The sequence below is a fragment of the Heloderma suspectum genome, chromosome 10, assembly GCF_057233095.1.
Source record: "Heloderma suspectum isolate Gila_16-S chromosome 10, 16-S_ref, whole genome shotgun sequence".
NCBI lineage: Eukaryota > Metazoa > Chordata > Lepidosauria > Squamata > Helodermatidae > Heloderma > Heloderma suspectum.
In genome coordinates, this window is record NC_139467.1 from 48397823 (window position 1) to 48421342 (window position 23520).

Below are 23520 nucleotides of genomic sequence, written 5' to 3' on the forward strand. Positions count from 1 at the left end.
GACGGGAAGGCAGGGGGATCTGGCAAACTAACGGACGTGCAGGGGAGAGTTGGTGAGGGGGTTCTTACTTCTCCATAGCCGCACAGGTTTGGGGTGTGTGATTAAGATGGAGGCAGGGGGTACTTTGCTTCTGCAGCAACAAAGCGAGCGAAAGAGGGGAAGAGGGAGGAAGAAGTGGGGAGGGCTTCACAAGGTCCCTCAAGGTGTGTGTGTGTGTGAGGGGGGGGGCTTTGGGTCAAAGCGTCTTGACTACTGGGGTGTCTGGGCGCAGGGTGCATGCTCCAGATTTGAGCTCAATTATCAGAATTCAGGCACTAGCAAGAACCTCGCCTCCGCTGGCTCGCTGAAACTCCAGCGTGCGCAGCTCGGGGGACGGGCTGCCCGACGACCCCGCCCCCCCAGCTTAAACGGGCGGGCCCGAATCCACGGGCTGCCGAGTCGATCCCGCTGTGCCCCCCGGTGACGCTTTGCGGCCGTCGTGTGAGCGCAGAACAGGAGCACGTGCCGGCGCGCGCGGGTCATGGAGGCCCCCCCCCCCCTCAGTGTGCGGCTGCTGTGAGAAAGGCGAACTCCACGTCAGGCATAATTAGGAGAGGGATTGAGAATGAACCTGCCAACATCATCCTGCCGTTGTACAAACCTACGGTGCGACCACGCTTGGAATACTGCACACAGTTCTGGTCACCAGACCTAAGAAAAATATCGTGGAGCTGGAAAAAGTGCAGGAAAGGGCACCTAAAATGACCAAGGGGCTGGAGCATCTCCCCTATGAGAGAAGTTACAACAGCTGGGATTGTTCAGCTTGGAAAAAAGGAGGCTGAGGGGAGACATGCTACAGGTCTACCAAATTTTGCATGGTGAGGAGAATGTGGATAGGGAGACATTTTTCTCCCTCTCTCAAAATGGGGTCTTCCCATGAAGCTGCATGGTGGGAGATTCAGGACAGATAAAAGGCAGGGCTTCTTCACACAGCACAGACTTAAAAGATGGAAGTCAGGTCCACAAGATGTGAGAATGGCTGCCAACCTGGATGGCTTCAAAAGTGGGTTAGACAAATTCATTGGGGAGAAGGCTACCAAAGGCTACTAGTCCTGATGGCTATATGCTACCTCCAGTATCAGAGGCAGTATGCCTGTGTACACCAATTGCTGGGGAACATGGGCAGGAGGGTGCTGTTGCACCCAAGTCCTGCTTGTGGGTTCCTGGTCAACAGCTGGTTGGCCGCCATGTGAACAGAATGCTGGACTAGATGGACCCTTGGTCTGATCCAGAAGGGCTGTTATGTAGGATGGTAGACTTCTCCTGTACGTAACCAAGCAGCCATGAAACCTTTGTTTCCATGTCAAAAATAGCAGAATATTGAAATATCTGGCAACAAAGGGGCCAACAAAACAGATTTTACCAATATCTAAAATTTATTTATTACATTTCTATACAACCCAATACCCAAAGCTCTCTAGATTGGAAGTTTTGCAGTAGCTTCCATAAAAAAGAGGGGAATCAAAAAGGACTTAAAAGTTGTGTACTCAGTGAGAAGGAAGAATAGAAGCACTACCCAGACTGAGAAAAAAGGAATGTGAAAATGCAGAAGGACAAACCAATAACACAATTTTGGATAAGGTGATCTCACAAGAATGAGAACATCTCAACAACAGCAAAACAAGCAAAGGTATAAAAAATGGAAGACAGAAATAGAACAGAAGAAGATAAATAGAGCTACAGGTTATGGGCATAAAAGTAAGAGTGAACCTAAGAAGAGCCCTGCTGGATCATACCAAAAGCCTGAGCAATCCTGTTTCACACAATGACCAGCCAGTTGCTTCTGAAAGATCCACAAGCAGACCCCCACACTATCTCTGAACCTGGAGGCAGGGGCATGGCTAGGTACTTAAAAGATCCAGGGCACAGGCCCATAACACACATCTGCATGTGTGTGTGTGTGTGTGTGGTGTGGATGTGTTGTGTTTGCGTGTGTGTATATGTGTGTATAGATTACATACAAACATATATACATACGAATTGTGCACTGACACCCTCCCCCACGCAACTCTGGCCCAAACTCAGTGTTTTGGAAAACATCTTGCTTCTGCTCAGGCCAATTTATAGTCAGCTCAACATGAACTTGAGCACGCTCCGGGAGAGAGCGCAGGACAGGAAGGCCTGGCGTGCTATGGTCCATGGGGTCACGAAGAGTCGGACACGACTGAACGACTGAACAACAACAACAACAACACCAAACCTGAGTCAAGGTTTGGAAAAATAAGTCTTTATGCTTTCTGTTGACTACCATGGGAAATTAGGAAAGAACTGTAACTTTTTTTATCTTGGGATGCTGGGGAAACCTGCTGCAGACTCAAATGAGGCCAGATTCCAAAGAATCTGACCTCCAGAGTCTGTGGTGGTGGACCAGCTGCACTTACCTCCGGGTCTGGAGGAGTTCCTGCAGGGTAGCTGTCCAGCTTCCTAAAAAATATGATATGCTGATGGCAGCTGCCGTTAGCATATCACAGGAAAGTTACAGCTATAAATGACATACTGTATGTCATTTGTGGCCGTAAAGCACTTACTTTTGCCTAAATGCAGTAATAAACAGCTGTAATTTAGGTAGAAGTAAGTGCTTTACGGCTGTGAATGGCATAAAATGTGCCATTTACAGCTGTAATTTTCCATGATAGGCTAATGGCAGCTGCCATTAACGTAGCACATTTTTTTAGAAAGCCAGAGAGCCACTTCGCCAACTCCGGCAGATGTAGCAGGGCTCCAGAGGACACCATGGGGCCCAGGCAGCCCAAATTGCCCTGCAGTGGACCCCCCCAGACTGGACAATGTGAGGTTCATACATCCCTAGTCAGAACTGGATGCTAATTTCAGGCATAGTAAGCCCCCTAGAAGGGATTACACCTGCCCAATGTCAGAAAAATAGATGCAGGGTTTATATTTTGATTTTATTTTAAAGGGAACTACCAATAACATTTTTATTCCTTGGAAGAACTTGATAAAAAATTTCAGTATTCATTGCTCCATCAGAGGAGATCATGTCTGCCAAATTTCAGAATGATAGCCACAGAGTTTTTTTGTGCAAGGGTAGCCTTGCCATTTTGAGGTTTCCAAAACAGGACATACTTATCTCCCTATGGTCCTTGTAGACCATTGTTCTGAAAATTATGGACAGTCTAGGTGTCCCTAAGTAAGAAACCAGAAAAGTTTCAGAAGGATATGTGCAGCAATTCATGTGGAAGGGGAGTTCTCCAATTTGGGGGAGGGAGATTGATTTGCTTTCCCTTCCCTTCACCCCCCCTTATAGTTTTTGGGTAAATTTGTATGGAAATGTTCAGGTCATTAGAGGTGTCCCCCAGGTAAGAAATCTGCAAAGTTTCTGAAGGATATGCATGCATACAAATTTGGAATTACTAGAATTTATTTACATTTCACCAATGTTAGCAGCAGGGAAATGTGGATGAGGAGGTGCTATTGCATTCATGGTATGCTTGTGGGTTTCCCGTGGGCATCTGGTGGGCCACTGTATGAACACAATGCTGGACTAGATGGACCTTCGTCTGATGCAGCACGGCTCTTCTTATGTTCTTAAATACAGAGTGCCTCTGAGCATTTGCAGAATGATTTTTTTTCACCACTGAGCACTTACATCCTCCCCTTACCAATTCTATTCCCCTCCATGTATTTTTATTTATTTATTAATTAAATTTATTAATCGCCCATCTGGCTGGTCACCCAGCCACTCTGGGTGATGGTACAACATATAATAAAACAGTTTAATAATTAAAACAATAAAATTCTACAGTAAAAACATTTTCATCCACCCCAAATGCCTGCCTGAACAACCACGTTTTTAATGCACGGCGGAAGCTCATTAAAGAGGGGGCATGACAGAGTTCCTTAGGGAGGGAGTTCCACAGAGTGGGGGCCACCACAGAAAAGGCCCTCTCCCTCATCCCCACCAGTCTAGCTGTCCTGGCTGATGGGACATAGAGAAGGCCATCCGAGGCTGATCTTGTTGAGCGGCCTGTCTGATGTTGCTGGAGGCGCTCCTTGAGATAGGCTGGGCCAGAACCATATAGGGTTTTAAAGGTCAAAACCAACACCTTGAATTTGGCCCGGAAAACAACTGGTAACCAGTGCAACTCCTTCAGCACTAGAGTGATGTGATCACGCCGGTGGCTGCCTTTAATCAGGCGAGCCGCCGCGTTCTGTACCAGCTGCAGCTTCTGAACCGTCTTCAAGGGTAACCCCATGTAGAGCACATTACAGTAGTCTAAACGAGGGGAGACCAGGGCATGTACTACCGATGGGAGCAGATGGTCGGGAAGGAAGGGGCGCAGCCGCCGTATCAGATGGAGTTGGTGCAGTGCTGTCCGGCTCACAGCTGACACCTGAACCTCCATGGACAGCTGGGAGTCCAAAATGACCCCCAGGCTGCGGACCTGGTCTTTCAAGGGTAGCCGTACCCCATTCAACACCAGGTCAACATCCCCCAGCCTCCTCTTGTCTCCCACCAAAAGTACCTCTGTCTTGTCAGGGTTCAGCTTCAGCTTATTCCTCCCCATCCAGCCACTCACCATCTCCAGACATTTGGACAGGGATTCTACGGCCAACCTTGGTGAAGATTTGAACGAGAGGTAGAGCTGTGTGTCATCCACTTATTGATGACACTGCACCCCAAACCTTCTGATGATAGCCCCCAGCGGCTTCACATAGATGTTAAATAGCATCGGGGAGAGGATGGAACCCTGTGGCACCCCACAAGTGAGTGGCCACGGGTCCGAAACCTCCTCTCCCAGTGCTACCCTCTGGTACCTGCCAGAGAGGAAGGACCGGAACCACTGCAATACGGTGTCTCCAGTGCCCAACCCGTCCAGGCGGTCCAGGAGGATACCATGGTCAACGGTATGAAAAGTTGCTGAGAGGTCAAGGAGAACAAGGAAGGAGCATTCACCCCTGTCCAGAGCCCTCCACATATCATCCACCAAGGTGACCAAGGCCGTTTCTGTCCCATGCCCAGGCCTGAAGCCCGATTGAAATGGATCTAGATAATCGGCTTCTTCCAAGTGTGCCTTCAACTGCATCACCACCACCCGCTCAATCACCTTGCCCCAAAATGGCAGATTTGAGACCGGGCAAAAGTTGTTCAGAACTTGGGGACCCAACACCAATAAGTTAGGGGACCATACATGCACATCAGAAACCACCTCAAGCACCTCGGCCAGGGAGTCAGTCGTGCAGCGGGGTGGATGGTACACGAGCAGAATCCTCAGACTGCCCTTCGAGCCCAACCTCCAGTACATGCACTCAGCAACCTTGGTCTCCCAGAGAGGGGGTCTGGTGAAGATCAAGGACTCTTGGTAGATAACAGCCACTCCCCCTCCCCGATCCCCAGCCCTCAGCTGATGTGCATATAAAAATCCGGCTGGACACATGGCCGTAAGAGTTGGAGCAGCGGCCTCGGCCAGCCAGGTCTCCATAATACATGCCAGGTCTGCACCCTAGTCCAGGATCATGTCATGGATGAGGGAGGTTTTCTGGGTAACAGACCTGGCATTGCAGAGCAGCAAACAAAGGCCGGAAGATGGGGTCACGCCTCCCCCAGCCATCCTTTGGCTCTGGACAGGCCCGGAGCAGGGGACAGATACTACACATCTCTCCCTTTTTCCCCTTACCTGGCATGGCCTGCCCCTAGCACTCCGCCAGCGCCTGCTGCCCAGCCTCGGTATGTTCGGGCCCCCAACACTCCCCCCACTGCCTCCATCAGGTGGACACATGCCCCCTCGCTCCCGCCTATCAGGCAGGCTACCCACCCCTAAAAACACAACAGAATCCCCCAGAAATTAAAAACAACAACAACTAAAAAATCCCCTTAAAAATAATGCCAGGCAGAAGTCCACGGGGAAGGCCTGGTGGTGGTGGTAGCAGTGGTGGCAGCAGCAGGCACTCCTCTTCCCCTGTGGTGGTGGCTCCTCTTGCAGGCCCTGGATGTAACTATCCTTCCTCATCCTACCATCTTCCAGCAACTCTTCATAAAAGCAGATGTCCTGTTTTGTGCAACTCTCCCCTACCTCCACCTTATTACACACAAACTTCCATTGTATCTTCCTCCCTATAACTTCATTTGTGCCAAAACATCCTACATATCTTAAATTGCATGGACATCTAACAATATAAACCACACCCTGACTGACACAGGTGGTAAAACTTTGCAAGAAATATTCCCATTGGTTGTTGGGATCCATGAAAGACGACATCTTACATGTGTATTTGCAGTGCCCACAGTGCCCACGGGGTGGGGGGTGGGGGTGGGCTTTAGGCAGAGTAGTGCCTAATAATGTTCTAGATGTATTAGGGATGTACGAAAGTCACTTACCTTTTCGAAGGGTGACATTCATGGTGGGGGGGAGGCGCTCCGTCCCTCCCCCCAAAATTCTGGCCGGGGGGGGAGGCACTCTGTCCCTCCCCCCCAAATTCTGGCTGGGGGGGCGCTCCATCCCTCCCCCCCGAAATTCGGCCTCCCCGAGATTCGTGGCGAAATTCTCTGACATCCCCAATGTTGTTCCCTTCTATCTCTCCAAGTGGTGTCACTGTGCACCAATATGTCCTTGATATTGTTAGTTACTTTGTAGGCAGTATTACTGTAGGCAGATATTATTGTAAGCAGAGAGCATTTTAATAATTAATAATATAAAGCAAAAAGAAAGGAAGCTGAACCCTTAGCCAAGAGAAGGTTTCATCGGGGTGGTTGAGACCAGGGCTGTGCATGGACCTCCCGATTCACTTCGGAGGCCGAGTCAGATCTTCTGCATCAGCCTTGATTTGCTTCAGACCGATCTGGACACAATCCAATTCACTTCAGATTTGAATCCAAATCATAGAATCATAGCACAGTAGGGTTGGAAGGGGCCTCCTGCTCAGTGCAGGAATCCAAGTCACAGCATCCCTGACAGATGGCTTTCCAGCTTCATCTTGAATGCCTCCAGTATGGGAGAACCCATTATTATTATTATTATTATTATTATTATTATTATTATTATTAACCCGCCTTTCCCTCAGTACTGGGGCACAAGGTGGCTCACAAACATTAAAACATATACAATTAAAACATATGAAAATATACAAAAGGTAAAATATAATTAAAAAGGTAAAGGTAAAGGTGTCCCCAACCAGTCGTGTCCGACTCTAGGGTGCGGTGCTCATCCCCGTTTCTAAGCCGAAGAGCCAGCGCTGTCCGAAGACGCTTCCGTGGTCATGTGGCCGGCATGACTGAACACCGAGGTGCACGGAACGCTGTTACCTTTCCCGCCGAGACGGTACCTATTTATCTACTTGCAATTTCTTGCTTTTGAACTGCTAGGTTGGCAGAAGCTGGGACTGAAGACGGGAGCTCACTCCGTCACGCAGCACTTGGGTCTCGAACTGCTGACCTGCCGACCTTCCAGTCTGCAGTTCAGTGTCTTAACCACTAAGCCACCGCGGCCCCTAAAAAAAAATATAATTAAACAACAATATAATTAAAATTATATTAAAAACATGAAAACAGCATTTTAGCAGCTTACCCCCAGGTTCCAACTGTGTCCCAAAGGCCTGCTGGAATAAGAATGTTTTAGCCTGCCTCCAGAAACACATCAAGGAGAGAACCATCCTAGCCTCCCTGGGAAGGGCATTCCACAGCTGCGGGGCAGCCACTGAGAAGGCCCTCTCCTGGGTTCCCACCAAACGTGCCTGTGACAGCAATGGGACTGAGAGAAGGGCCTCCCCAGAGGATCTCAGGCCACGGGCAGGTTAATAAGGGAGGATACAGTCTTTCAGATAACCTGGACCGGGGCCGTATAGGGCTTTATAGGTCAAAGCCAGCACTTTGAATTGTGCCCAGAAACAGACTGGAAGCCAGTGAAGCTGTTTTAACAAGGGAGTTGTATGCTCCCTGTAGCCAGCCCCAGTCCGCAGTCTGGCAGCAGCTCTTTGGACCAACTGCAGTTTCCAAACACTCTTCATAGGCAGCCCCACATAGAGCACATTGCAGTAATCCAAACGGGATGTAACTAAGGCATGTGTCACCGGGGCCAGATCAGACATCTCCAGGAACGGGCACAGTTGGCGCACTAGTTTTACCTGTGCAAAAGCACTCCTGGCCACCGCTGAAACCTGAGCATCCAGGCTTAGGGCTGAATCCAGGCGACCCCCAAACTGCGAACCTGAGTCTTCAGGGGGAGTGCATCCCCATCCAACACAGGCTGAATCCCTATTCCCTGATCTGCCTTTCGACTGACCAGAAGCACCTCTGTCTTGCCTGGATTAAGTTCCAATTTGTTCTCCCTCATCCAGTCCATTACTGATGCCAAACACTGGTTAAGGACGGAAACAGCTTCCTTGGAATCTGGTGGAAAGGAGTAGTACAGCTGGGCGTCATCAGCGTATTGGTGGCACCGAATTCCAAAACTCCGGACAACCTCTCCCAGCGGTTTCATGTAGATATTAAATAGCATGGGGGACAGAACAGAACCCTGAAGGACCCCACAAGCGAATGGCCACAGAGTCGAACAGGCATCCCCCAACACCACCTTCTGAGTTCGTCCCCCGAGGAAGGAATGGGCCACTGTAAAACAGTACCTCCAAGTCCCATCCCAGTGAGGCGTCCCAGAAGAATACCATGCTTGATGGTATCGAACGCCATTGAGAGGTCCAGCAGAACTACCAGGGACACACTCCCCCTGTCCAGTTCCCGGCGTAGGTCATCCACCAAGGTGACCAAAGCTGTCTCTGTGCCAGGCCCGAAACCAGATTGAAATGGATCAAGATAATCCGTTTCATCCAGGAACCCCTGGAGCTGGGAGGCCACCACACGCTCTAATACCTTGCCCCAAAATGGTACGTTAGAGACTGGACGATAGTTATCTAGTATGGTGGGATTCAGGGAAGGCTTCTTCAACAGAGGTCTCACAACCGCCTCTTTCAAGCATAATGGAACAATGCCTCGTTCCAGAGAGGCAATAACCACTCCCGTTATCCACTCAGCCCGTCCTCCTCGGGCTTCTTTAGTAAGCCAGGAGGGGCAAGGATCCAGCATACGTGTGGTGGCTCTCACTGCTCCGAGGATCCTGTCTACATCCTGGGGCTGCACAAATGAGAAGAATCCATCAGCACTGAACACGCAGGAGCCAAAGTGGCATCCACGGGATCTGCATCAACTACAGCATCCAGGTCAGGACGGGTCTGAGCGATTTTATCAGCAAAGTGCTGAGCAAATTGTTCACAGCGGGCTGGCGAGTGGTCGGAATTTTCATCACATGGGCCAGGATGTAGAAGGCCCCTGGCCACTCGAAACAGCTCTGCTGGCCGGCTCCCTGCAGATGCAATGGTGGCAGAAAAGAAAGACTTCTTCGCTGCCCTCACGGCCACGGAGTAGGCTTTCAGATAAGCTCTGGCCCGTGTCTGATCGGGCTCGTTCCGAGCTTTCCGCCAGCGTCGCTCCAGTCTCCGCCTCCTTCGCTTCATCGCTGCCAGTTCCCCAGAGAGCCAGGGCCCGGGTCTGGCTCCACTCCGTGAGAGGAGGCACTCAGGAGCGACTGTGTCCACTGCCCCAGCCATTTCCCAGTTCCAGAGATCAGCCAGGGCTTCGACAGAATTGCCTGCCGAGGCAGCAGGAAAATCCCAAAGAGCCATCAGGAAACCATCCGGATCCATCAGCCTCCTGGGGCAGACCAATGTAATCGATCCCCCACCCACCCTGCAGAGGCACTGAGTTTCAGTGAGTCTAAACCCCACCAGGTAGTGATCTGTCCATGACAACGGAGCAACAGAAAGTTCCTCCACACCCATTGGCTCCCTAGGGAATTGGTTCCATTGTCGTATTGCTCTAACGGTCAGGAAGTTTTCCTGATGTTCAGCCGGAATCTGGCTTCCTGTCACTTGAGCCCATGATTCCGTGTCCTGCCCTCTGGGATGATGGAGAAGAGATCCTGGCCTTCGTCTCTGGGACAACCTTTCAAGTACTCGAAGAGCGCTATCCTGTCTCCCCTCAGTCTTCTCTTCTCAAGGCTCAACATGCCCAGTTCTTTCAGTCTGTCTTCATAGAGCTTTGTTTCTAGTCCCCTGATCATCTTTGTTGCCCTCCTCTGAACCCTCTCCAGTTTGTCTGCATCCTTCTTAAAGTGCAGCGCCCAGAACTGGACACAGTACTCCAGATGAGGCCTAACCAGTGCTGAGTAGAGTGGGACTAGTACTTCACAGGATTTGGAAACTATGCTTCTATTAATGCAGCCCAAAATAGCATTTGCCTTTTTTGCAGCCACATTACCGTGTTGGCTCATATTCAGCTTGTGATCTACAACAATTCCAAGATCCTTCTCGCTTGTAGTGTTGTTCAGCCAAGTCTCCCCCATTTTGTAACTCATTTCTTTGCATCTGGTTTCTTTTTCCTAGGTGCAGAACCTGGCATTTATCCCTGTTAAATTTCATTCTGTTCATTCTGCCCAGCACTCTTGCCTATCAAGATCACTTTGAATTTTGTTTCTGTCTTCCATGGTATTAGCTATCCCACCCAATTTTGTGTCATCTGCAAATCTGATAGGCATTCCCTGCACCTCCTCATCCAAATCTCAATTCGGATATCCAAATGATTCAGATTTTCCCATTGACTTGCATTGGAAAACAGCAATGACCATAACTTTCTCAGTTTTAATGATAAACACGTGACATTTGTGGACCTGGCACCCCTAAAGAATGTGATTGAAGCTGCCAAATTTCAGACAGTTTTTGTGCTCGGCACAAGTAAAATTTGCATTTTTCAAGGAAATCTCTCAAAGCAAATTCTTCGGTGCTTCCACAGAAATGGAAGCCCTATTAGCACCTACAGATGTCCTAGAGATTCTACAGCTCTATTAGCACGTAGTGATGTCACTTTCCGAGGCTCAGTTCCCCTCTCCCAACTCCTCCTCTCCATCTCCCTTCTTTAGCAAGTAGTTACAATTGCTCAGACAGGTTGTCTGGGCTTCAGAATTGTCTGAAGTGATCTGAAATGCTTCGGATTTCTCTGACCTGCTTTGGACCACACCAGACCCACTTCGGATTCAGACTGAAGCAGTCTGAATCACCTTGATTCACTTTGGAATTTGGACCAAAGTGGGGCACAGCCCTAGTTGAGACAGCATAGACTTATAGAAAGAAGAGTAGAAGGGTAGATTCCAGAAGAGAGTGAGAAGTTAAAAATATCCAAAGAGAAGTAAGAACAGTCTGAGCTGGATAAGAGAGGATCAAGCACATGAGCAGGTGGTTTAGAAGAAAAGAGGCAGAGAGCAAGATCATCAAAGGAGATAGAAGTGAATGGAGAAAAATATGAGGATCTGGATTTTTTAGGGAAAGGGTGACCCCATTCAAAACAGGTTGAATCCCAATCCCTCAGTCAGGTGTTCTACTGACCAACAGCAACTCTGTATTTTCTGGATTTAATCTCAGCTTTATTCACTCTCATTCAACCCGTTATTGAACTTAGGATTCAAGGCTGTTGACCGTGTCCCTGGAGTCAGGTAATAGGGAGCAAAACAGTTGGATATCATCAGTATATTGATGGCATCTCATTCCAAAGCTCTGGGTGATCTCTCTCACCAGTTTCATATAGATATAAAACAACATAAGGGACAGAACAGAACTCTGTTGGATGCGGTAGAACAACAGCCATGGTGCTGAACAGTAGTCCCCCAAAACCATCGTCTAGACATGATCTGATAGGAAGAAATGGAACCACTGAAATACAGTGCCTCCAAGGCCCAGCCCTGCCAGGCGGTCCAAAAGGATACCATGGTTGATGGTATCAAAAGGTGCTGAGAGGTCCAGAAGAGCCAATAGGGCCACATCAAGTTCTCAGTGTAAGTCATCCACCAAGGAGACCAAACCAGTCCAGGCTCATACCCCAGCCAAAATCCTAATTGAATTAGGACCGTGCATCACTTTGGTTCTGAATCTGAATACTGAAGTGAATCGGGGTGCTTTGGGGGTGTCTCGGTGAGATCCAAAGCGCCAGAACACCTCTAACAGAACAGGAAAAACTTCCTGACTGTTAGAGCAATACGACAATGGAACCAATTCCCTAGGGAGGCGGTGGGCTCTCCCACACTGGAGGCATTCAGACTGAAGCTGGACAGCCATCTGTCAGGGATGCTCTGACTTGGATTCCTGCATTGAGCAGGGGGTTGGACTCGACGGCCTTGTAGGCCCCCCTAACCCTACTGTTCTATGATTCTATGATCAAGGCACTCCAAAGTGAAGAGGGTCACTGCTGAAGCATCTTGGTCTGCTTTGGAGATTCAGAGCTATTCTGATGCCTTCTGAAGCCCAGACAGCCTATCTCTAAATGAGTCAACTTGTGAAAGATCAGGGAGGGAGAGAGGAGGAGGGAGTGAACTTTGGCGAATGGCAACTCTAGTTGCCAAATTAGGGCTGAACTTAACCCAGCAGTCTCCAATCAGTGACAGTGTTGGAGGAAGCAGGGGTGGGAATACTGTATATATTGGAGAGCCTGTGTTTGTTTCATTGTGTGAGAGAGGTGGTTCCTGGAGAGAGCTGTTGGTTAGTTAGTTGGCTAGAGCTGTAGGGGTGTGTGTGTGTGTGTGTGTTGTACTGCAGCTTTATTCTTATTCTTTCCCACCCAGCCCTTCTCAATTCAACTATTCCCTTTCTTTCTTTTCTAGATTATTTAATTTTTTTTTTTAGTACTTCAGTAGTTTAGTTTCCTCCTTTCCTTGCCTTGTTCTTTGGCTTCCTGCTCTCCCTGCCCTTCTGAATTATTCAACCATTCTTATTAGTTCTTTCTTCCTTCCTTTCTAAAAAAGGAAGAAGCTGTGCTACATGCCCTACAAGCTACAAGCCCTTACCCAAAAAGAAAGAAGCTGTGCTACAAGCCCTGACAATGGGGAGCCCTACCTGGGAGAAACTGTGGAGAATTTCTCATCCTCCTGGAGAAATTTGGTGAAATTGTCTCCCAAATTTCTCTGCCACAAGTAGGGATGTACAAAATGTACTTACCTTTCCGTGGATTATGTTTATGGTGTGGGGGGGAGGCGTCCCGTCCCTCCCCCCGGAATCCTTGATGGCCGGCTGTACTCTGGGCCAGGCCCAGGCCAGAGCCGTCCACAGTTGGATTTCTGGCCGTGGAGGGCTCTGGGTAAAAAACAAAACAAAACCGCATACGCAAATGGCGGCGGCTATGGCCGCCGCCACTTGCATTCCTTATTTTCGCCGTCTTAGTCTACATAAATATTTACGTAGACTATGATGGCGAAAATAAAGGGGAACGCAAATAGCGTAGTGGGCGCTATTTGCGTCCCTTTTTGATTTGCCGTTTTAGCCTACGTAAATATTTACGTAGGCTAAAACGGCGAATCAAAAAGGGACACAAATAGCGCCCGCTATGCTATTTGCGTTCCCCTTATTTTCGCTGTCTTAGTCTACGTAAATATTTACGTAGACTAAGACACCAAAAATAAGGAACGTAAATGGCGGCGGCCGTAGCCGCCGCCATTTGCATACGCGGTTGTTGTTGTTGGTTTTTTTACCCAGCCATGATAGGCTACGCAAATCTTTACGTAGCCTATCACGTCTTGAGAAAACAAAACAAAACCACAAGTCTGCAAATGGCAGCGGCGGCAGCCGGTCAGAAGACCAGCCGCTGGAGCCGCCGCCACCGGAGCCTCCGCCGGAGCCGCCGCCAGAGCTGCCGCTGCCCGGAAGATCTGCCCCAGGTAAGTCTCGCCCCGGGGGGGGGGGATCTGCGGGGGGGGGCAGGGGGTGGCAGGCCGTTCCGCCACGGATTTCGGGGGGCCGAATGCACTGGCATTCGGCCTCACCGAGATCCGTGGCGGAATTCTGTGCCATCCCTAGCCACAAGTAAAGTAGAGAATTTCAAGAGGCCATTTGCCCACACCTCTAATTCATTTCCTTCCCAGTTTTGAACTCTATATCTCTCCCCCCTTTTAAATATAAACCCTTTTCTTTGTTTGTATGTATTTCTGTATTTGCTTTTCTTTTGCTCTTGTATGGCTCTCTCTGTGTGTCTGCTTGTGTTGTAGTCAAGCAAAGCAATACACACATCTGCATTTCAAAACAAAGTGGGTAAAGCCCTGCACACATAACATCTTCTTCTTAAGGTGCCATCTCCTTGTCAGAGGTTAGCTATCATGACAGCTATTTTTGTTTTTGATACCACTGCTCTGAATTGTTGTATAGAAAGAAGTACAGCTGAACCATTCCCTCAGATTCTTTAACCCTGATGTTCATCTTCTTGCCATTGATCTTTTCCCTTCCATTTCCCCTTGTATAATGAGTTGGAGTATGGCATATTTAGTATATAGTTGGAGTATATAGTTGAAGTATGGAGTATTTTTCACCTCAGATAATATGACCAAGGTATTGTAACTTTCCTCTTTTGATGGTCTTTCCCAATTCTGTTTGCTTGTTTACTCATTTATTTATTTATTTATTTCATTTCTATACTGCCCGATAGCCAAAGCTCTGTAGGATGTTTTTATGTGTTACTTGACTAGTCCATGGTATTTTCAGCATGCATCGGTATATCCACATTTTGAATGAATTTTAACATTTTAGGATAGTTTAGCATGCTCTGAAGATTTTAATTAATTAATAGATATTATTCAAGAATTCTTTTGGAAACATGTAAATTTTAAATGCTTTGGTGTACATTATATATCATTTATCATGAATTTTATATTTTGTATTCTTCAATTCCCTTGATAAAGACCAGTGTTGAAACACACTGAGAATTCAATTGGTGCAGCTGTTCCTTTTTTGATTTTGAATCCAGTGGCTACCCTGGATTGGCAGTCAGTCAAAGGCCTGAAGGTATTAAAATGCCTAAGCTTGGCATCTGCCGTGCTGCACCCACAGGTATCACTGCACCTGTGAGGCCATGCTGAGATGCTCACCGGGTTCTTGCTGCTTCCCCCCTCCCCCACCATGGAAATGAATGGAATTATTTCTCCTTTGATGCATGGGGGTGGGGGAGCTGTACTTCTGAAAAACAGCTGGTGCGGGAGCCACTCCTTGCCAAGGGCCTGGTAGCCTATCACGTGAACAATGGCTGCCAGCCGTATTTTCATTTGCCAGTGATACGGAGCAGGCGGCTGGCTCCACAGGATCAGTGCAGAGACAGATCCGACCCGGACGGATTCTGGGGGGAGGCAGAGGTGAGTGCTCCGTTCCTCCACGGGCCCCAGTGGGGCCGTATTCTTGGAATCCGGCCTCATTGGGGTCCGTGGAGGAATTCTCCCCCATCCCTACTTTCTATTAAGAAAAATGACACTCAAGGTAGCTTACCATGACAATAAAACTTGCATACACGCCAAGGCCTTCTTGAATAAAAAAGGTTTTGCTTGCTGGCAGAAGGACAACAGAGAGGGAGCAAACCTAGCAGGGAGTTCCACAGCTAGGGAGCTGCCACCGAGAAGGCCCTGTTTCACATCACTGCCAAATGCACTGCTGAAGGCAGTGGTCTCAAAAGAAAGCCCTCTCCAGAAGATTTTAAGACCCAGGCAGGCTCATATAGGAGGAGGCAGTCTTTCAGGTAGCATGGTCCCAAGGCATATAGGGCTTTATAGGTCATAGCCAGCACTTTGAATTCTGCCCAGAAACAAACCAGTAGCCAGTGAAGCTGTTGTAATAAGGGAGTCAAGTGCTCCCTTGTTATAAGGCACATCATTTTGGAGGGGGTCATATGCAAAGTAGGTCTCTCTCAAAACTCAACAGAGAAAAAACACATTTCTTTCTCACTGGGCCAGACAGCCAGAGATGCCATGGCAGTTCAAGGTCTGCTTGCCACAGAGTCAAGAAGGAACAATAGCAATAACCATACCTGAGGGTGGGGAGGGGTCAACATGACCCTCCAGAGAAACAGGGAGTTTCCTTTTCCTTCAAGTCAGCCGTTCTTATTGGAGGGAGCAATCCTATGGCCTGTAGACATTGTCTGAGGGGGCCATAGGGTACTGGGGATCCCCCCTCTGAGGCTGGAAACAGTGCTCTGACTTCGGAAGAGGGAGTCAGAGATCTGACCCCCCCCCCCCTCAGCTGATGTGGAAAGAACCACGCTGGCTGCCCTCCAAGGTTGGGAAATCAACTTCAGAGAGGGGAGAAAGGGGGCATTTTGGTGGATGAGGAGGGGAGGACACTGGAAAGGCCAGGATATCCTGAGCCTCTTCCAGCCTCCTTCCCTCCCCCTCTGAAGCACCACTGCTAGATGGACAAAAAAGTCCATTTAGTGAAAAATGCAGGGTGGGAGGACGGAGAGGTGAACGTTGCCTCTGCTGCTTCTCCCACCCAGCACTGGATGATTGGAAGCCTCTGAGTTCAGGGGCTTCCTATCATTGAGGGTGCAATCAATAGGACTGCACCCTAACTTTTCTTGCCTATGAAAGGGAGAAGGGAAGATCTACGCTTCTAAGCTGCTGAGAGGGCAACCCCAATGGCAGAGAAACCACTTCCTCCTTGCTAGTTGAATGGCCACCTGGAAACCATTCTTGGCCTCTACCTTTGTGACACAAGGAGGGGTGTATTTATTGGGTTTGCATGTGTTGTTGTCTTCTCCTCCCTGGGGACAAGGAGCAGCAAGAGAAGAGGAGACGCAGCCCCCTTGCCAAGCAGACCTACCCTTGGGTCTGCTGCCTTTGACGGGATCTCTCCCCTTTGTAGTGTTGGGCAACAACTGGTTCATTTCACATGCAAGAGAAGTGGGGGACTGATGGGCAGATTGGAGGTGGTCTGATTCCGGAACGTTTGTCCCCCTCTTGCCCTCCCATGGCTTCGGCAGGGAGAGATGGCAGTCAGACTTTGATGAGCAAATCTTAACATTTGGTATTCTAGTCATACCCTCCAGCCCAAGGAGTTGTAGGGAGAGCATCCCCCCCCCCCCCCGATGGGAGAAATTGACTTTTGCTAAAATAGCTTTTGGGCCTCTGTTGGGAAGTGATTGGACACACCAATACAAACGCAAAGTTTGGATTTAGAATTTACCACATAGGAACTTCTGCCAACATTTGAGTGTTTTGGAGACTATGGAACTGTGGGATTTCAGCATGTTTGCGTACTATATATATTTTTGCAAGCAACTTTCTTTATTTCTCCTAATGTATCCATTTTTGTATGCATGTCTTGATTGGAAAACTCCATTACAAAATTTGGAGAAGTGAAAGTTTAGGAGAATAACTGAGTTTCAGTTTGCAACATGGTTCAAAAGTGTGAAATCAGTTGAGTTCGTGTTAAAATGCAAACTGAATGAATTTCTCCCCCATCCCTGCCCACGGCCCTCCCCTCTAGAAAATTCACCAAGATTTGCTTTTGTGGAGCTTGAGCTGACAGAGATAGTCTCGAAATTGGTGCTGAGAAATCCCAGGATGATCGATAGCTCATGCGGAGGCTGTCCAAACCGACATGGCTCAGGACTTCATAGACACTGTGACTATTGTGGGGCTGTCCCCACTTATTGTTGGCCCAACACATGCAGCAGGTTACATTCTGGATCTGCTTTTCTTAGTTTGGCAGGAAAACAGTGATCCAAAGGTGAGGGATTTCACATCCACCCCTTTGTCATGGTCAAATCACTACCTGTTAAGGTTTAGACATTCAGCAGCTTTCTGTTCCACAAGGGTGGGGGATCTATTGGATTGGTCTGCCCCCAGAGACTAATGGAGTTCAGTGGCTTCCAAGGGGCTCTGGGGGATTTTCCAGTTGGTATGACTGGTCTCCTGTTGAAATCCTGGTCACTGTATGGGACATGGAATTAACCAGGGTGGTTGACATGAACATGCCCAAGCACTTTCTCCCATTCGGCAGAGCCAAATTAGCTAGGGTGCACCTTGGAGCTGAGAGCAATGAAGCAAGCAGGACATCAGCTGGAATACAAGTGGAGAAAGACTCGTGCTGCATGGGCATTATTCAGCCTACTATGTGGTGTGTGTGTGTGTGTAGTGGTGGTGGCAAAGAAGAAGCTCTTTTCCCCCTCCATTGCATCTTCACAGTGTTGTCCAGCAGAGCTGTTTCGGGTGGTGAAGGGGTTATTACAATCTGACGCTGAGAAAGACTTGGTCACACTCTCAACCACTTGCTATCATAAATTCACATGACACTGAAGAAAATAGCTTGTATTTGGCATGACTTAGACTCCTCTATCAGTGCGGTTCCTTTAATGGAGGTATCCAGAGGACCATCTGACCCAGCTGTATTGATGGGTTTCAGTTGTTGAGACATGAGGATGCAGACCAGGTGCCTGGATGAGTTCAACCAGCTTGGAAGGCAGCAACGAGGGAGAGGGCCTTCTCAGTGGTGGCCCCCCATCTGTGGAACGAGCTCCCTGATGAGGTCTGCCTGGCTCAACCTTGTTATCTTTTTGGTGCCAGGTTAAGACCCATTTCTTTCCCCAGGCATTTGGCAGCACTTGATGAGTTTTAATTGGTCCTGGATGTGTCTTTAGTTATGAATGACTGTTTAAAGTTGTTTTTTGTTATATCTTGTTTGTGTATATTGTCTGTGTGCTTTTATGTAAATGGATTTTAAACTTTTTATATTGTATTTAATGTTTTAACTTTTGTAAAATGTCCAGAGAGCTTTGGCTATGGGGTGGTATAGAAATGTAACAAACAAACAAATAAAAATTACATGAAATATCTGGTGGGAGGTTATCCAGGGGTGTGGGCTGAGGGGCCATCAATATGATGGTAACACCCAGTTCTACCTCTTCTTTTCATCAAATCCAGGTGAGGCAGTGGAAGTCCTGAATCAGTTCCTGAGCAGGATAATGGACTAGATAAGGGCCAACAATCTGAAGCTCAATCCAGAGAAGACAAGGGTACTGTTATCAGGTAGTTCATCTGCCCAGTGGGGGTTGCACTCTCCCTGAAAGATCAGGTATGCAGCTTGGGGGCACTCCTGGATCCATCTTTGTCACTTGAAGTCCAGGTGGCTTTAATGCCAGGACCACCTCTTATTAGCGTAGGTTGATATACCAGCTGCAACCCTGTCTGGACAGAGATAGCCTGATAACAGTTATCCACACTCTGGAAACCTCCTGGCTAGATTGCGGCACTGCATTGTATGTGGAGATACCTTTGAAGATGGATCAGAAATTTCAGTTAGTTCAAGACAAACCTGCTAACTCGGAATGGCTGATATGATCATGTGATGCTTGTGCTTTGTCAGCTGCACTGTCCATTTCTGAGCCCAATTTAAAGTGTTTGTGCTGACCTTCAAAGCCCTCAATGGTTTGGGACCAGAGTATCTAAAGGAATCTCTCCCCCAGTATGAAATTGATCCATAGGTCATCTTCAGAGGCCCTCCTCCATGTGCCCCCCACTTCCACTGAAGGAAGCTAGGTGGGTGGCTACAAGAGAGAGGGCCTTCTTACTTGTGGCACCCCACTTATGGAATGCCTTCCCCAAAGAGGTTCCCCTGGCGCTTACATTGTTATCTTTCCAGTGCCAGGCAAAGGCCTTCCTTTTCTCCCAGGCACTTTAGAGACCTAGTTCAAGATTTCTATGGCTGTCTTATCTATTCTTGTGCTGTTTGTTTGTTCCTTTTGTATTATATATTATTCTTTTAAATATTTGTCTTGTATTTTATATTTTAACTGTTTGTATGGCATTTTAATCCTTTAACGGAGAACATTGGTTATTGGGGTGGATTAAACATATAATAATTATTATAATTATTATAATGAAAGAAAGACCAGAAGAGAAGGGAAAAAGAAGAAAAGCTACTGGAAATGGAGGGAGCAGGGAAAGAATTCCCTAAGCCAAGTGGGTCCTTTCATAGGGGGAGCACTTCGGAGGAATTTGGGGGGTCAATGGGAGGGTTGTACATAACTGAATTAACTATGAGGTGAGGTTGCTGAGAGCCTTTTCTTTCTTTTTTAAACTGTGAGACTGATTTAAAAGCCTGCTATCTGTGCCGTGAGGCACTCTGCATGCAGCCTTCCCAGCACTTCCTGGAACATGACCAAACATCATCTGAACCCATGTTTTGGTATAGAATCATAAAATCATAGAATAGTAGGGCTGGAAGGGGCCTACAAGGCCATCGAGTCCAACCCCCTGCTCAATGCAGGAATCCAAGTTAGAGCATCCCTGACAGATGGCTGTCCAGCCTCGTCTTGAATGCCTCCAGTGTGGGAGAGCCCGCCACCTCCCCAGGTAATTGTTTCCATTGTCGTATTGCCTAACAGTCAGGACGTTTTTCCTGATGTTCAGCTGGAATCTGGCTTCCTGTCACTTGAGCCCATGATTCCGTGTCCTGCACTCTGGGATGATCGAGAAGAGATCCTGGCCGTCCTCTCTGTGACAACCTTTCAAGTACTTGAAGAGCACTATCCTATCTCCCCTCTGTCTTCTCTTCTCAAGGCTACACATGCCCAGTTCTTTCAGTCTCTCTTCATAGGGCTTTGTTTCCAGTTCCCTGATCATCTTTGTTGCCCTCCTCTGAACCCTCTCCAGCTTGTCTGCATCCTTCTTCAAGTGTGGCACCCAGAACTGGACACAGTACTCCAGATGAGGCCTAACCAGTGCTGAGTAGAGGGGAACTAGTACTTCCCGGGATTTGGAAGCTATGCTTCTATTAATGCAGCCCAAAACAGCATTTGCCTTTTTTGCAGCCACATCACATTGTTGGCTCATATTCTGCTTGTGATCTACAACAATGCCAAGATCCTTCTCGCTTGTAGTGTGGTTGAGCCACGTATCCCCCATCTTGTAACTGTGCATTTGGTTTCTTTTTCCTAGGTGCAGAACTTGGCATTTATCCCTATTAAATGTCATTCTGTTGTTTTCTTCCCGGTGCTCTAGTCTATCCAGATGACTTTGAATTTTGTTTCTGTCTTCCAAAGTATTAGCTATCCTGCCCAATTTTGTGTCATCTGAAAATTGGATCAGCATTCCCTGCACCTCCTCCTCCAAGTCATTAATAAAAATGTTGAAGAGCACTGGGCCCAGGACTGAGCCCTGTGGTACCTCACTTGTTACCTCTTCCCAGTTTGAGAAGGTCCCATTGATAAGCACTCTTTGAGTCCGGTTCTGTAGCCAACTGTGGATCCACTGGATCATTGTTTCATCTAGCCCACTTTGAGCTAGTTTGCTCATCAGGATATCATGGGGCACTTTGTCGAAAGCTTTGCTGAAGTTGAGGTATATGATGTCTACAGCATTCCCATGGTCTACAAGGGAGGTTGCCTGATAAAAAAATGAGATCAGATTCATCTGGCAGGACTTGTTTTTGACAAATCCATGTTGGCTTCGAGTAATTACGGCATTGTTTTCAAGGTGCTTCCAGATGGATTGCTTTATCATCTGCTCTAGAATTTTCCCAGGGATTGATGTCAGACTGACTGGTCTGTAGTTCCCAGGTTCCTCCTTTTTACCCTTTTTGAAGATAGGGACAACTTTAGCCCTCCTCCAGTCATCTGGCACTTCCCCCGTCCTCCATGATTTCTCAAAGAGAATAGAAAGCGGTTCTGAGAGTTCTTCTGCCAGTTCCTTTCTTACTCTAGGATGCATTTCATCTGGTCCTGGAGATTTGAACTCATTCCAAGTCATTAGGTGTTCCTTGACCATACGCCTATCAATCTCAAGCTGCAAGCTGGTATGATCTGCTGCCTGGCACTGTACGGGAAAAGTTAAAAGGTGTGGCGAGTGCAGTGGGGTGAAGAAGTTTTTGGATGCTAATTAATTCCTTTACTGTGCTAAAGCCAGTGAGCTACTGTAAAAGTCAAACCTTCCAGTCTGGGGCAGTAAAATCAGACATTGTGTAAAATACTAGCATTTCACAGGCAGCTCTTCCTGCCCTGCTCCCTCTTCAGAATTTAATTGCAAGCAAGCTCCTACCAGTGGGTGTGGGCTCCTTCACACCGGACTTTTATCCTGTGACTGAGATTGCTCCTTCATGGAAGTATGCGGGCTCTTTACATCACGCCATGACCTTGCCGTGCCCCTCCTGCACTAAATGCCCTCTGTTCCATTTTTAAACATATCACAGATAATGAGCGATCGAGTTACCCTCTTGTGTCCCGCTTGAGTTCCCTCCGTGAAAAGAGGAAAAGTTGCAAGAAGAGGAGCGAGGTCAATGAAAGACAATGGAAGCCTCAGATACGGGGAGAAGGAGGGGGAAGTGGGTGGGGGAGAAGGAAGCGCGTGGAAAAGAGAGTTGCTGTGATCCTGCATTTAAAACGGAAGCAGAAAGCCCCGTTTTAAATGCAGGATTTTAGGCTGGTGTAGAAATGCTCTGTGTACAGACCCCCACACAGCCTATTTATTTATTTATTACATTTCTATCCCGCCTTTTTTTCCTCCTTAAGGAACCCAAGGCGGCATACATGGTCCTCCTCCTCCATTTTATCCTCACAACAACAACCCTGTGAGGTGGGTTGGGCTGAGAGTCTGTGACTGGCCCAAAGTCACCCGGTGAGCTTCCGTGGCTGAGTGGGGACTAGAACCCGGATCTCCTGGCTCCCAGCCCAGCACTCTCGCCACTATACCACACTGGCTCTAACAAAGAAGATCTAATTTGCATGCAACATTAAAGCTTTTCCATGGAATATCCAGAAGGGGGGAGCACCAGAAGATACATTTGAAGAATACTTTTTGCCAGCTTCTTTGCTTGCCTCAGTGAGAACTATGGAAACTATATGAATGTTCTAGGGGTTTCCAACCAATCTACAACCCATATATATACCACATTACTAGCTTGTTATGCTTTTATGTTGGGCTTTCACTTTAGATGCTATATATCAGTGGTTCTCAACCTTCCTAATGCCGCGACCCTTTAATACAGTTCCTCATGTTGTGGTGACCCCCAACCATAAAATTATTTTCTTAAAAAAATTATAGTTGGTATCCTTGCCGGCAAAGCTCGGATGCTTGCTATCAAAATGGTGTTTTAGTTTGTTCGGCTTCATAGATTCGGCTGATAGAACTTCACAACAAATAACACATTGTGGTTTCTCAATTCCTGCTGTAATTATTGAGGTAAAACCATACTGTAAAAAATCCTCACTATATTTTCTTTTCTTAACGTTCTTCTCTACACGATCCATTGTCATGGGATGGTTTGCTAATGAAAATAATATATAACAATAGCTTTAATAATACAAAAGATGATACATGGCATAGTTCAGTCAATACAGTTCATTGAAGTTTCCTATGATTTACCATTCTCTGTGTTGTTGTTTTTACATACCTGTTAGTATCACAAGGGGGCAGTATTCACATCAACCACAGCTGAATATAAAAAGACCGATCAGCATCCAGATAAAGTTCCCATGGTACAGATATTTTTTTTTGCAGTAGTTGATGCTTTTACAGTACATGATTTCACATTTACTCAGTAATTATAATTCATGAAGTGTCGTTTTACCTCCAATACTGCTGCTTTCAACACAGTAGCTGCTTTTAACAGAGTAGCTGCTTTCAACACAGCAGCTGCTTTCTACACAGTAGCTGCTCTCTACACATGTGTGACTGGTCTGCATAA

General features: G+C 47.6%; 2 pseudogenes; one reads left to right on the top strand and one right to left on the bottom strand.

Moving 5' to 3' along the window:
* Positions 1 to 539: 539 nt before the first annotated feature.
* Positions 540 to 17441, bottom strand: LOC146338264 (uncharacterized; annotated as a pseudogene).
* Positions 17440 to 23520, top strand: part of LOC146338265 (uncharacterized) — a 28854-nt pseudogene continuing 22773 nt past the window's right edge.